The 15,140-nt window shown below is 45.9% G+C and overlaps 1 long non-coding RNA gene across 1 annotated transcript in view; it reads left to right on the top strand.

Annotated features, from left to right (window-relative positions):
* The first annotated feature begins 2,124 nt into the window (after positions 1-2,124).
* LOC128423649 (uncharacterized) overlaps positions 2,125-15,140 on the top strand; it is a 33,832-nt gene continuing 20,816 nt past the window's right edge. The window contains exon 1 of the long non-coding RNA XR_008332812.1: positions 2,125-2,179. This is a non-coding gene — a long non-coding RNA (uncharacterized LOC128423649). The remainder of the gene's footprint in view (positions 2,180-15,140) is intronic.

Genomic DNA, 15,140 nt, shown 5'->3' with positions numbered 1-15,140 from the left:
GTATAGGGAAGTTTTATTATGTTTTTATATATGTTGGAAACTGCCCAGAGTGGGTGGGCCAACCCAGTAAGATGTGTGGGGTATAAATAGTAAAATTATCATTATGGAATGGGACGTCCCTATTTTCATCAGATACATGTTGGAGGGTATGCACTCTCTCAGGTACAAAACTGCTCACCTTTGGAATACAAAGCCCTGAACATTTTAGGTCCTGGGTACCTTATATCCCAGCAGGAGAGAGAGAGAGAGAGAGAGAGAGAGAGAGAGAGAGAGAGAGAGAGAGAGAGAGAGAGAGAGAGATATGGTGTGAAAATGCCTCTATCTACAGTAATGTTGACTGAATTGAGCAAAAGTAAATAACAAGGAGGTGCCTGTTGCTCCTAAGAAAACCCCACACTTCTCTCAGGCAGCTGCTGTTTGACTGCCAAGTGGAAAATAAAAGCCACTCTCCTCCTCTGGACATCTTAAGAACTCGAGCAGCCTGCTGATGTACAAGGGGCCCTCCGTTCCTACTTCATCATATAAGTTATGTGTGCTCACGTCAGCAGGGTGTAAGCAAGGAGCAAAGCACATGTTATATCTGTTCAGTTTTGTGTGTGTAAGGGGAGGCACCTGAAGGGGAAATTGTGCAGCTGGAAAATCTGCATTTAAAAAATCCCAGTGCATTGTAAACCTGCGGAAGGTGTGGGCATGGCCTATCAGTGCCACCATCAAAACCCAAAAAGCTGCCCTGTACTAAATCAAACTGTTAAGTTGTGGGTGAACATATCAGACGACACAGCGATTCTTCAAACAGCTCTTGTTTATTCACAGGCCAGAACTGAACTGAACTGAAGGGTTCAGCCAGCCTGCTTATATAGAGCTCCACTACAACGCAACTGTAACCACTTTCTGTAACTATCCAATCACTGAACGTCAATTTCAGTCCCTTATTTGCATATGTGGACCTGAGTGAAAACTATCTACAGTATCCCCCTGCTGGCCCAGGGTGAGAACTTCAGCACATAACACAAACCACTGGTCCATGTAGCTCAGTATTGTATACCTGTAGACAGAGACTCTCTAGGAATTCAGACAGGAGACATTCCCAGTCCTACCTGAAGATGCCAGAGATTGAACCTGAGACCTTCTGCAAGCAAAACAGATACTCTGCCACTGAGCTATAGTTCTTCAAATGAATGTTTGCACCGAGTTTATATAGAAACTATTCGCTGTGGAAATGAAAGCAGATGAGATAACCCGGATCTCTTGCCTACTGAGAGTGAGATGCTGAGACTCAGCTCTTTTGGTTGTTTTGTGTCACGTAACGCATGGATGCCCCAAAAGTTTCTCCTCTCACACATGACTGAAAGTCGCTGTTGCAATATCAGTGACCTGAATTTATGAGAGCAAAACTCTCAGGGAGAATTAGATTCAAAGAGGCCTGAAGCTTCCTGAGAATCTGAAAGAAAATGGCATTTGGGTCTTCATGGCCGACTAGAGCCAGTTAAAAGGTCAGAAAGAGAAAGGTTACTGACCTGTGGGTTTTCCTGAGACTAGGAAGGCAGCACAAGAACATTGGGCCTAGCGTTCTCCTCACAACACAGGGATCATCCAGGAGTTTGCAGGTCAGCGACCTCGCCAAAACATTCGCAAACAATATAGTGTCTCACATCAGATGTAAAAAAACCCAACTATACAACTTGAGAAAAGACAATGCACATTTTTTGTTAACCGTGAAAATATTTAATAAAAACAAAAAAGCATTCGAAAAGACAATGTACTCTGCATTTTGTTGTGATTTTCATTTAAAATGAGTTTACTGAATGATGTCACTTGACTTGCCGATAACATGTAAACGGCCTCCATTTCAGCTGGATTATGAAGCAAAATATTGGGGGGAAAGGATGATTGTCTCAAATAAAGAAATGTTGTGAGATGGACAAGGTTGAGCAACCAGTCTTACTAAATTCTGGCGTTGTTATTAATACCTCATAAACTAATGTTATATTTCTAAGCCAGATTTATATTGGAATTCCAGGTCTTAGTGGGCAAGAGTCAAGGTGATAAGCTGTTATAGTGCCATATGGTATTTACTTTTGGGCAGGGCTTTTTTTCAGCCGGAACTTGCCGGAACTCAGTTCTGCAACTCTCAGGTGGGCACCATTGCCATTCTGAGAGAACGAGGGAAGTGTTCATGGTGAGTTCTTTTTCTAGAAAAATAGCACTGCTTTGGAGGGGAAATGCAAACTTCTAGGTTGACTTTAAAGCACAGAATCAGCAGCATGATGTGGATACACTGGAAGTCAGGCCTAGGGAACCTTATTTTTCCCTTTTTTGAAGGCTAAATTCCCTCAGAACTAGAGACAAAGGTGGCCACGGCCCACTTTTCTCTATCTTTACCCCTTGTTTCCCATTCTACTGTTGGAGGTGAAAGGGTTAATCTCAATACTATCTGCACCTAAGCTAACTTCTGCAGTTGTGGTTAAGCAGCTAGCAAAAAACCGCAATTGCAAGCTGGGAGCTACTTCCTTTTTGCAATTGCTTGAGCTCTGCAAACCAGGAACTGCTCTCTGCGCATGCTCTTTGCTGCAGTAACGCAAGAGAGAAGCACACGAACAAGGGAAGGAGGTGGGCTTAGCTAGCCGAGTAGCCATATACCATATAAGGAAATAAGCTTAACCTTGCCAGCTGATTGGAGAATCTGAAGAGGTGGGAAGAGATGGGCAGACTCTCAGGTATAAAGATGCTTGTTTATTTGTATCTATGGGCCAGTCTTTTGGGAACGATCCCACTGGCCACCTCTGTGCACAGATTTCAATAAAACTTTTTTCTCCAAAGAAGAATCTTTCCTGGTGCTTTTTGCTCTCTCTTCGGCCCTGGGGACGCAGGCAAACGATTCCCTGGCAAGGATAAGGCTTCAGCCTTCATTTTGGTGCGTTGGCCGGGAATTGCCCCACCCCAGGGGGCCGGGGAGGGCCAGGCCCGACCTAGGTGAACAGCCCCGGACCGGCGTTCGCGGCTCCAAGTGCGCACCCCTGCCTGTTCGTGGGGGGAGCCGGCCACACCGCTCCGGAGTGAGACACCTGGTCGAGGGAGAAAAGAGGACGGCCGAAGGAGGGGTCCGCAGCGGAACAGGTAAGCCTTAAGGGAAAGGGCGTGGTAGGAAGCCTGGACAGCTTCCCCTGGCTGTGAGCAGTAGAGTGCCGCCAGAAAAGGGATAAAGGGTCTGGCTGTGAGCAGTAGAGTGCCGCCAGAAAAGGAACAAAGGAACTGGCCGTGGCAATAAGGTGCCGCCCCGCCAGACGGGAAAAGGGAAAAGGGGAAACAGAGGTGGCAGTGGAGTGCCGCCAGTAAGGTTGGGGAAAGGGGAAACAGAGGGAAAATTATTGAGGTGTGTTTTGTATGTTGCATGTCAGATACTCCAGTGGCTGAATTGTCAAGTGTGGGCCGGGGCTTAGCGTCCCCTTGGCCGAGCGATTGCAGGGCTGTGCATTTCTTGGCAACGAGAGTTCGCCAAGTCACAGTCTGTAGTGGTTGGTGTGTGAAAGGATCTTAAGCCCGGTTAGGAGCGGAGTATCTGGAAAAAAAAAAAAATGGGGTCTGGGGCAAGCCAACGTAGTCCTCTGAAATGCTTTTTAACCAACTGGAAAGCAGCTACGAAGCATGATGATTGGGTTCAAATTGAGAAGAGAGAGGATGAGGACATTATGTGAGGTTGATTGGCCCACCCAAGGAACTAATTGGCCCTCGGAGGGCAGATTTAATTTGCAACTAATCAACCCACTATATCAAAATATCTTGAACGTCCACCCAGACCAGATCCCTTATATTTCTACCTGGAAAATCAATGTAGAAAAGAATCCACCGTGGCTGAAAGCCTGCCGAGGCGACGCCCCACAAAATACAATTTGTGCAGTCTGACCGGCAGAAAAGCCCCCGGTGATATCAGAGCCGGAAGGAGAAGAAGGAGAAGAGGGGGAAGTCATTAAACCGCCGCCACCCTATGCTCCACCAACTGCCCCTCTAGCGAATCCCCCAGGCCCAGGGCCCCAGGACCAGGGAGGAGCCGGCCCTCAGCCTGAACCCTCCAAGGTTGATGAATTAGAGAGCAAAGAGGAAGAGAATGATGAGGAGTTTATGAAGGGACTAATTGAGTTAGTAAAAAAAAAGGGAAAAAAGGTGGACACAGTATCAGCAGGATGTTCCCCAACACAAGGGAAGAAATGGCAGAAGGAATGGATAGAAGCAGCAACCAGGGCGTCCCTCCATAAGTCCCATAAGGCACAGAAAAAGGGTGGGACTGCAATGATGCCTCTACGCAGAGTGTATGACCCACCAGCCCCCCAGGACAGGGTGGGGAAGCACCACCACGCACTTATACAGTCCAACATGTGCCTTTTTCAAGTGCTGATGTGTGCAATTGGAGAAATTAGAACCCTACCTTTGAGGAGAACCCAGATGATATTGCCATAAAGGCTGCCTTTGTAGCTCAGGCAGCGTCCGATATTCGCCAAAAAAAATATATCCAGAAGCCTGAGGGGTTCATCGGCCATGGGCTGGAATAGATGTTGGAAATAGCTCAAACCTCTTGCAATCAGAGAGATGAGGAGGCCCAGAGAAAAAAGGAGAAGTATCAAACAAGGAAGTTGATGGCATTACAGGCAGCCACCCCCACCCCTCAGGAAAGAGGAAGTGCCCGGGGAGGAGGGCGAAGCCGTCTCGGACGGAATCAGTGCGCCATCTGCCGACAGGAAGGGCACTGGAAGAGAGAATGCCCTATTCTATTGTTAGGAAGAGATTTGTTGGCAAAGTTGCAAGCCCAAATTATTTTTAAGCCATCGGGAGAAGCCACATTGTCCACTATGTCACTTGGGGAACTGGTTGTGGAGGCACCCCTGAGGGAGTACTGGCGCCTCATGATGGTAAAAGAAGAGGAGGGACCCATCCCCGCCAGTATTCTGGAACAAGTGAACCCCCCAGGAATGGCAAAGAATATCCCACCAATAATTGTGAAGCCCAAGCCATTTGTCAATCCTGTTGCAGTAAATAAGTATCCCATCCCACGAAGGGCGGCTGAAGGAGTGTAGGTGCATCTAGAGCGACTGCTCCAACATAGGATTTTGAGGCAATGCCAATCATAGTGGAACACCCCTTTGTTACCAGTGAAGAAAGGAAGCAGGCTATTATCCTGATACCAGAGCCAAAGAACTGCAGAGAACTCCGTGGCTTTCTGGGGTCTGCAGGATTTTGTAGGATATGGATATTTAATTACAGCATCATTGCCAAGCCTCTACATGAGTCAACCAGAGGAACTGAGAGAGACCCCTTTGTTTGGGGCACAGAACAACAGCAAGCCTTCGTGGATCTGAAGAGGGCACTACAGCAAGCCCCAGCGCTTGGCATCCCAAATCCCGAAAAACCCTTTATTCTGTTCGTGGATGAGGACCAAGGGACAGCGAAAGGGGTTTTGTGCCAAAATTGGGAAGCTGGCAACAGCCAGTGGCATACCTATCTGAGCGCCTGACGCCTACAGAACAAGGCTTACCGCCGTGCATGAGAGCAGTTGTGGCAGTAGCCACCCTACTGAACAAAGCAGACAAATTTATTTTTGGCCAAGACACTGTTTGTGTGACCCCGCATGCAGTCCCAGCTCTGCTTGACATGAAGGGTACCTATTTTCTCTCCCAAGCGAAGATGAGAAAGTGCCAGATGTTACTGCTGCATCCGCGTTTGAAGTTTCAGGTCACCACCGCCCTCAACCCAGCTACCCTGTCCCCGGTAGGAGAAGGTGAGGAGCAGATGCACGATTGCATTGAAGTAATGGATGAAGAATATTTCAGCAGGCCTGACCTCAAAGAGGAGGCAAACCCCCACTGGCCTTCATGGTTTGTGGATGGAAGCAGCTTTGTTAAGGCTGGACAGCGAAAAGCAGGCTATGCAGTGGTAGCCTTGGAAGACCAAGTGATCGAAGTGCAGCCACTCCCGCCTGGAACGTCGGCCCGGCTGGCATAAATAACAGCGCTCACCAGAGCCCTGACCCTAGCAAAGGGACAGAAGATAAACATTTATACTCTAAGTATGCCTTTCTGACTTTACATGCCCATGGAGCCTTATGGAAGGAAAGAGGTTTGCTTACCTCCAGAGGAAACTAGGTGGCCCACCCACAAGCCTCCTGGATGCAGTATGGGAACCTGAGGCAGTAGCAGTGGCACACTGTTATGGACACACAAGACTGGACCAGGAGAAGTGGTCAGAGGAAACCGACTAGCAGACAGAGTGGCCAAGGAAGCAGCCCGGGAACCAGCTCCCGCGTCAGTTATTGGAGCACTGGTCCCTGGAAGGATCTTGAACACCGCTGATAAGCCAATATACACTAAAAAGGAAAGGGACACTGCAGATGCTCAGGAGCTGACATTGTCCGAAGAAGGATGGTACCTTACTCATGATGACAGAATATGGATCCCAGAGTCCCTTTCTCGGCAGATTGCTCAGAGATACCATGAGTCCACCCACATGGGACCAGATGCCACAACCAGACAGCTGAAGCAGTGCTTCTACATAGCCCACCTTTATCAACTGGCAGCCCAGATTCCCAGGAAGTGCCCGCTATGTTAAAAGAATAATCCCAGAACCGGACCCTTGGCTCCCCCGGGGATTCAGCATAGTGGAACTGCACCCATGGAAGACCTTGTTGTGGATTTCACTGAATTGCCCCGCTGTGGACTATACCGCTACCTGTTCGTGGCGATCTGCACGTATACAGGATGGGTTGAAGCCTGGCCTACCAGAACTGAGGGGGCGTCCGAGGTAACCAGGTGCCTGTTATAGAAGATCATTCCCCGCTATGGACTACCTAGGTCAATAGGATCTGACAATGGACCAACCTTTGTCCACTCAGTTTTGCAATAACCCCCCATGCTAGTCAAAATGTGCAGTTTGATAATTATGTGCAGTAATTCTCCCGAGATTTTCTCTCTTTTTTTAACAGGTGGACCCAGGCCCACTGCTGTTACAGTTGCTGACCTCACCCCTTGGGTCCACCACACTTAAGTGAAGAAGGCTATTTTAGATTGGACAGTTACACCAAATCCTGATGATCCTCTGAAGCTAACCATCTCCAGAAGAGCGCCAGACGACTGGACAAGTGGATGGGAGGGACGCCCGCGGGCAGCGTCCCCAACGTAGAGACTTTTTTCCCCAGCAAATTCTGAGGCACCGCCAGGACTTTTGATATTGGGGCCAGAACTCTTTAATATAGTCACTCCGTATGTCAGGCCTCTGCAAGGGTGGATATATATTCCTGTGGGTGTATGTTAATATATGTAGAGGGAGAAGCCCCTTTCGGATACAGTGTGTTGGGAAGAAATCATGAGAGTATTAAGCATCCACAAGGACAGGTGGGAAAATTGGTTAAGATAATAGGCTCCTCCTCAGAGAGGTGGGACACAACCTCCCAAGAAGCAAGGCAGCTGATAGAGCACGAGTATCAGTGGGCCCTTCAGCAATAAAATAGATATGTCCCAGATAATAATGTCAGCATTTCAGCCACCATTGATCACATGGAAACAATGATAGCCAGGAACCCGCTGAAAACTACAGGAGGTGATCTATGGGGTTGGTTATATTTCTGGCTGCCTCATGGCAGTTGGCTCAGGCATATTGTGGTATTATTAGCAGGGCCGCTATTAATCCTTTTGCTTCTTTGCCTCTGTATACCCTGCTTGGTGCAATGCTTACAAGGTGTGATGCAAAAAAATAAAATATCATGGCCCTTATTGTTCTCCCCCAGGATTATAAACCCAAGAGGCCAGGACGAACCTAGGAGATAGGTTGTCCAAAAGAAGAGGAGGGAATTGAAAGGGTTAATCTCAATACTATCTGCACCTAAGCTAACTTCTGCAGTTGTGGTTAAGCAGCTAGCAAAAAACCGCAATTGCAAGCTGGGAGCTACTTCCTTTTTGCAATTGCTTGAGCTCTGCAAACCAGGAACTGCTCTCTGCGCATGCTCTTTGCTGCAGTAACGCAAGAGAGAAGCACACGAACAAGGGAAGGAGGTGGGCTTAGCTAGCCGAGTAGCCATATACCATATAAGGAAATAAGCTTAACCTTGCCAGCTGATTGGAGAATCTGAAGAGGTGGGAAGAGATGGGCAGACTCTCAGGTATAAAGATGCTTGTTTATTTGTATCTATGGGCCAGTCTTTTGGGAACGATCCCACTGGCCACCTCTGTGCACAGATTTCAATAAAACTTTTTTCTCCAAAGAAGAATCTTTCCTGGTGCTTTTTGCTCTCTCTTCGGCCCTGGGGACGCAGGCAAACGATTCCCTGGCAAGGATAAGGCTTCAGCCTTCAGAGGCAGAATGCATCTGAATGCCTATTGCAGGAAACTGCAAATTGTGAGAGCGCTGTTGAACTCAGTTCCTGCTTGTTGTGGGCTTCCCTTGGCATCTGGCTAGCCATTGTGAGAACATGATGCTAGGCTAGAAGGGCCTTAGGCCTGATCCGGCAGGGTTCGTCTTACTCCCCCCCCCCCATGGTCACATCCACACCATACATTTAAAGCACCTGAGAATCCTGAGAACTGTTGTTCACCCCTCACAGAACTATAATTCCCAACACCCTTAACAAACTACAGTTCCCAGGATTAAGGGGAGGGAGTTGTATGCTTTAAATATATGGTGTGGTCCATCTCCTCCTCACTTTCAGCCCCTCGTTTTTCTCCATTTCTACCACTCCTTTATCCCCACTCCTATTTTCCCCTCTTTGTCATCAGCATGAAATTAGGCTAAGGGCCACATGCGACTCTTCACTGTAAGCTGCCCACTCCTGCTCTAAAGTAAAAGGGCTATAATTAAGAGACTGTTTCGGCATGTCCAGTGACTATTATTATTATTAAAATTTAATACCCACAGATCTGTACCCACAGATCTCAGGGCAGTTTACAACATAAAATTACAATATAAAAAACACAAAATACATAATAAAAATGAAAACAAAGACAACCCAATAATCCCCACTTCCACAACACATTTAAAAGGGGTATAAGATGTTAATCAGCCAAAGGCCCCGTTAAAGAGGAACATTTCTGCTTGGCACCTAAAGGTTTATAATGAAGGCACCAGCCAAACCCTCCTGGAGGCAGCATTCCACAAACAGGGAGCCACTGCACAAAAGGCCCTTTCTAGTGTTGCCACCCTCCAGACCTCTCGTGGAGGAGGCAGATGAAGGAGGTCACAAGCTGTGCAGCTTTTACTTTTAATCTTAGAACTGCATATCTTCATGCCGTATTGCAATCAGCTTTTGAAAGTTTCAAAAGGTATTTCCTTTGTGGAACATGGGACTGGGTTTTGAGATATATCAATCCGAAGCTCCAGAAGGTACATAAAGCTTCCTAGCCGCCATGTTTTCAGGACTGTGGTGAAAGACTCTGCATTTAGAACATCCCCATGTCCCTTGCAGCATCACTGACTGAAACCTTCACCAAATCAACTTTGTTTGGCTGTTTCCCTGGTTGCAGTGCAGAGCTGCAAATTATATTTCACAGCTGAAGGAGTGATTGAGTTTGTTGACATTCTGCCAAAACAGATTGGGAGAAGAAGGCTTCAACATTTCTTTGATCGTAGAAGACAAGCGGCTCTCATTATACGAAAGTGTGCTTGACAGGATGGAAGAAATACAGGAACTTAAATGCTAAACTCCCCCCATAAAATATAAATGGCTTATGAATATTTAAGCAGTGCAAAAATAGCACTGGGCTATCTGAAGGAGAAAGTAACATAAGAAATATTTTTTTAAAATGTCATCTAATATCACTCACTGAGTTGACTTTGTTTTTATTTTTATTGCATATTTTTATATATATTAAAATTTCATGTTATGAATCACCCTGAGATCTATGGGTATAAACCAATATAACAATTTTAATAAATAAGAATAATAATGAATAAAGATCACCTTGAGAAGTCTCCATAGATGCAAGACAGAGTAAAATAATGGCATGGTCTTAAAACATTGCCTGAGTCTGATTCTCCTCTTACAGGGTGAAGTGAAATTACTTTCAATCAGTTTGCTTATTCCCAGTTTATACTAGAGTAAATCAGTTGAATGAGACATTTACATTTTAATGATGTAAGGACATTGTTTTCCTAAGAAAAAGACAAACGCAGCATTTTTTAAAAAAAAATCCGATTTGTGTGCATGTACACACAAATAGAACAATTTCCTTTGCAAATTAAAACTTTGGATAAACAACATTGGATGTGCCTGCTTAGTTTGACCATGATGCTCTTGATATTTTGCTTCTGGAATGAAATTTTGCTTAGGGCTAAAGGCATGTTATGCAGATGAAAGGCAATTGTTTAGCCAGCCTCCCTGCTGGCTGCTAGGAGAAAGGATAAGCAGGAGCAAAAATCTTAAAGAGAAACAAGAGTCCATTAAGATATGAATATCTTGAGCAAAAGGTTTATGCCTGGGGAATCTTTAATGTTGGCACCCGCATTTTCTGTTACTTTTTTCCCCAGTTAACGCTGGGTAAAACTTTCCTTTCTCCGCTGCCATGAGGTTTCACTACTACTTCAGAAAAACAAAAGGGAGATTCCACAGTACATAATAAGGCAATACCTTTATTAGGCCATTTAAAATGTCACAAAATAGTGTGCATGCTGTAAAGTACACTACCTTGTGACATGTTTGGTTGGCCTAATACTGTCAGGAGTCTGAGCCAGGAATAGGTTAGTAATAAAGCACCCAGTGTCAGTAAAGTTAACTCTTTATTCAAAGAAAGGAAAACAGTGCAGACCTAGTGATCATAGCAACTTTTCCCAGTAGGTCTTGCCCCAATGAGGCAGTTGCAAGGACTGAAGGTCCCATCCCTCTCTAAGACTCCGCCCCTGGGTCCTTCCCCAGCAACCTGAGGCTGTTCATCTTGTTTCTCTTTGCTCCGCCCTCCTCATTCCTCTTCATATTATGGGAGACTAGGGGGAAGGGGAGCTAGTGACAGCAGGAGGGGTACTTCAGCACAGTGGCGTAGCGTGGAGGGTGCAGGGGGGCCCGGCCGCACCGGGCGCAACATCGGGGGGTTAGGGTTAGGGGGCGCAAATCCACGGGTTAGGGGGTGCAAATTACTTGCCTTGCCCCGGGTGCTGACAACCCACACTACGCCACTGCTTCAGCAGCCTCTCCCTACTCCTCTCCAGCCTCCACTTCGACCTCTGAATCTCGACTGCCTTGGATTTCGTCTGGCAATGAATTGAGAGCTAGTGAAGATCTTGGAGCACAGGCATAATATGCTGAGATTCTTACTCCTTTCAGCAATTGTGCTGCACTAAGACTGCGTACACAATCCGACTTGCTCCAGCTCTAGCACTGATGTCTGAAGCCAAGTGCACGCAACGTTTGCCACAACCCATAGGCATACTGTAGTATTTCTTGAGAAATACTCTGTTTGGTGCACTTTCCCTTGAACCAGTTTCCATCCGATTGGGAAACTGAGGTGTGTACACTTCAGGAAGCCATTGCACATGTGCAGGTGACAGTGTATGCGCAAATGTGACTTGAAACGCTGCAAGGGGGCAGGTGAAGCTATTTGCATCAGGTAGCAGATCTGAGCCCCTCCTCAATCCTGCCATTGGACAGCACCCTTTCACCAACACAGTCCTATTGCTCTCACTGTTGACACCGCACCCTCACAGCTGCTGCTGTGTTTCAGCAGCAGCACGGGTGCAGTCACAAATGAGGGTACAGTTGCAGTGATGGGGCTGGCAGCAGCACGGACGCGACAGGCACAGAGTGGGGACCCAGATCTGCCGGGTGGGGGTAGGCTTTTTGCCTACAGTGGAAAAATGTCTCAGGCCGCCCCTGAGCAGGGGAGAATGGCATTGGTGTGTTTCAAGTCACTAATGTGTACCTAGCACAGTTGCAGTTTCTGGATCAAGCACAAGGAAAGCTTCAGATGGAGTGTATTGCATTTTTGACAAAGCATAAGCAACCACCCTAGAACGAAACATTATGAGTGCACTTCCATAGCACACTCAACACTTGAATTTTACACATCTGTATGTACTATGCACACCTTGAAAGAAGGATGCTCCTGCTACAGAAGGCCAGCCTTCAAGTAGGTTGCAGTCTCCACTTTGTAATCGGGCAGCTGTTTGCCGACTAATAAGATTAGACTGTGCCAGCTGCAAAACATCACGGGATGCAGCACTGAGGCATGTTTGGACAAAGAAGGAAAGGGATATAGTACTCAACAAAGGTGACAGATTGAAAGTCACTGGAAACTTCCTGGCACCCAGGAAAGAAATGGTTGAAGATGAGGCAGAATGATTTTGGCCACACAATTTTCATTTGCTGTTTTTGAACCTCTTTCAGAGCCTGCCCACCCATGAGCCAAGATGAGGTGACTATCTCTGTCGCATGTGGCAGGATCCATGGGGGCAGCAGATCCCAAAGTTAATCTTTCTTTCCCTCCTTGTTCCTGAAGAAGATTGTCCCTCACCCCTTCTTTTGTGGCAGGGACAGGGATGCCATTTTGTGGTTCACTTCAGGTGACAACAACAACAACAACAACAACAATAATTTATTATTTATACCCCGCCTCCCCAGCCACTCTGGGCGGCTTCCATAGAAACCAAAAATACAGTAAAATATCACACGTTAAAAACTTCCCTGAACAGGGCTGCCTTAAGATGTCTTCTGAATGTCAGGTAGTTGTTTATCGCTTTGACATCTGCTGGAAAGGCGCTCCACAGGGCGGGCGCCACTACCGAGAAGGCCCTCTGCCTGGTTCCCTGTAGCAAAACGTATTGGGCTAGGCCTGACCTTTATCTCACACCAAGTTTGCAATAAAAACATTTTAAGGCTACAATCCAATATTTAACTGCGAGTATGCTCTACTGAACTCCGTAGGGCTTACTTCTGAGCAGACATATCTAGAATCATGCAGTTAATGTACAAAAATGCAAAATCTGAAATTTTCCATAATGCAGATGCTAAATTTCCAGCTTCTTATTACTTGTCAGGAGAAAGCATATTGTTGGATAATGAACTCAATCATAAACATGTTCTTGGGTTATTTTAACAACCACAAGGCAAGTGGTAATTCCAAGATATTCATTTGCTTGCGGGGCAGAGGAACTCATGGAATTTACATGGCAACCCGATGTTTGGTCAATCCCTTCCTATTTTAACTAACTTCTTTTATTTAATTCTTAAATGAAAGAAAGATTTGAAAATGGATCTCCCACAGGTTCCACCAAAGCCAAAGTTTCGGCTCAAACTGGTTGCTCATGTAAATAAAGGGCCTTCACAGCACCTCACTGCTTTTAATTAAGGCCCAATTTAAAAGAGGGTATTTAACCACCCTTCGCCATCAAACTTAAATCTGGTTCCAGTAATTAAAAGGATTTTCTTAATCTAGTTCTCAGTGTTAGGAGGCTCATTTCAGTTAGTTAATTAAAGACTGTTTCTTCAGCTATTCAGTCAAAGGAAAACAAAGGGAAAGAGATTTAAAAGTGTCATGGGTGGAGGGGGGAAGAATTGCATAAACATGGCTGAAATTATCGGTCGGCCTCTTTAATTAAAAGCAACGGGTCTAATTTATTACAAATGGCACACACATTCATGTTTTAAGCTGCTTTTAAACAACTTTCGTATACTTACGAATAAACTGCAGACTTCCCGGCTGTTGCAAAGATATAACATTTGTATAAATGAACTAGATGTCGTAACATGAAAGGGTTCAAAACTGGTGCATGGGGTTTCCTTGTTTTTATATGTTTTGATGTGGTGGTTGTGTACATGAATTGGACTTTGTAGAAATTAGCTTCTCCTCCCACCCCCACCAACACCCCAGCCGAAAAGGATTACAGAGCTTTAGATTTAGGACATTTTGAATAATGCTTACTCTCTAAATGGATGTCACTAAAATGGGCAGGGGTTGAGCAGTCGGAGGCATCCCTTCCAATAATAGTCTTTGCTTGAAGGGGGGGGGGGTCCAGCATCAGACTTGACAGAGAGCCAGCACAAATTTTAAGCAATTGCCTGTCTGCTAACCAGCTCATATTGATGCCTCTCTGCCTCAGCAGAAAGGAACAAGGAGGAACATCTTATTCACCAAACAGCATCCTGTTGACAGAGAGCCTGTAGGAAGGAAAGTCAAGGAGCATTACCTCCCTATGCTGCTCAACTTCTGCCCACTTCAAAGGTAAACGTGCTTCTGCCTGCCCTCATGGGCTGAACTGTGCCTCCATAAAGACTTAGGTTACATCAATGCTGTATATTGAAACCATTAGCAATCATGGAGAATCTTGGAAACTGTAGTTTGTTCAGGATGCCGGTCAGCAACAAACTACAGTTTCCAGGATTCTCAATGACTGCTAAAGAGGCATAACAGTGCTTTAAATGTACGGTGTTGAAGCAGAGGAGGAATCGTTGAACCTTAGGAATGTCAGCAATAGATGGGGTAGCTGAAAAGATTAAATACACCATTCCTGGTCAGCACAGCAGTGGGAATCCTTGAGCCTCACCAAGGCTGATGTGTTTGGGTGGAAGTGAGGTATTTTGTAACATAGGAAGCTACACCAAGTCAGAGCATTGGCTCCCATCAAGCTCCATACAGACTCGCTAGAGGTGAAGGATCAGGGAGGAAACTCAGATTTCATAGTGCAATCCCCGGATTGACAGATCATGGTCGGGAATGGGTCGTTTAAAAACAGGCAATTCAGCCACACACTACCTGAAGAAGTTGGTACATGGGACATATTGCCATCTGAACAGAAGTGCCCCTGGGAGCAACGGGAATTGATTATGGTCCATCATTCTTAAAAAAAAAAAAACACATGATAGGATGGATTTATTGCCATCATCATGAAGATCTGGGATGAACCAGACATCAATGGGTCCCTTCATTCCTACATCTTTACCTGGAGGTGTCAGGAATTGAACCTGGAACCTTCTGCACACTAAGCATATGTTCTACCACAGCTCTTCTCTGTTTTGTTTTTGCATTGTTGCACGTAAAAAATGCCTCTTTTTTGCATTGGTCTTACTGGCCCCTGTAGTAGACTTTGTAGGAATGTTCAGGGTGGCAGGAGAGGATATATTGTTTATTAATATCCTTCCTAACTTGCGCTAGCAAGTTCCTTTACTTAGCAGAGTT

This window comes from Podarcis raffonei, chromosome 11 (genome assembly GCF_027172205.1).
Source record: "Podarcis raffonei isolate rPodRaf1 chromosome 11, rPodRaf1.pri, whole genome shotgun sequence".
Classification (NCBI taxonomy): domain Eukaryota; kingdom Metazoa; phylum Chordata; class Lepidosauria; order Squamata; family Lacertidae; genus Podarcis; species Podarcis raffonei.
This window is presented reverse-complemented; position numbering and strand designations above follow the sequence as displayed.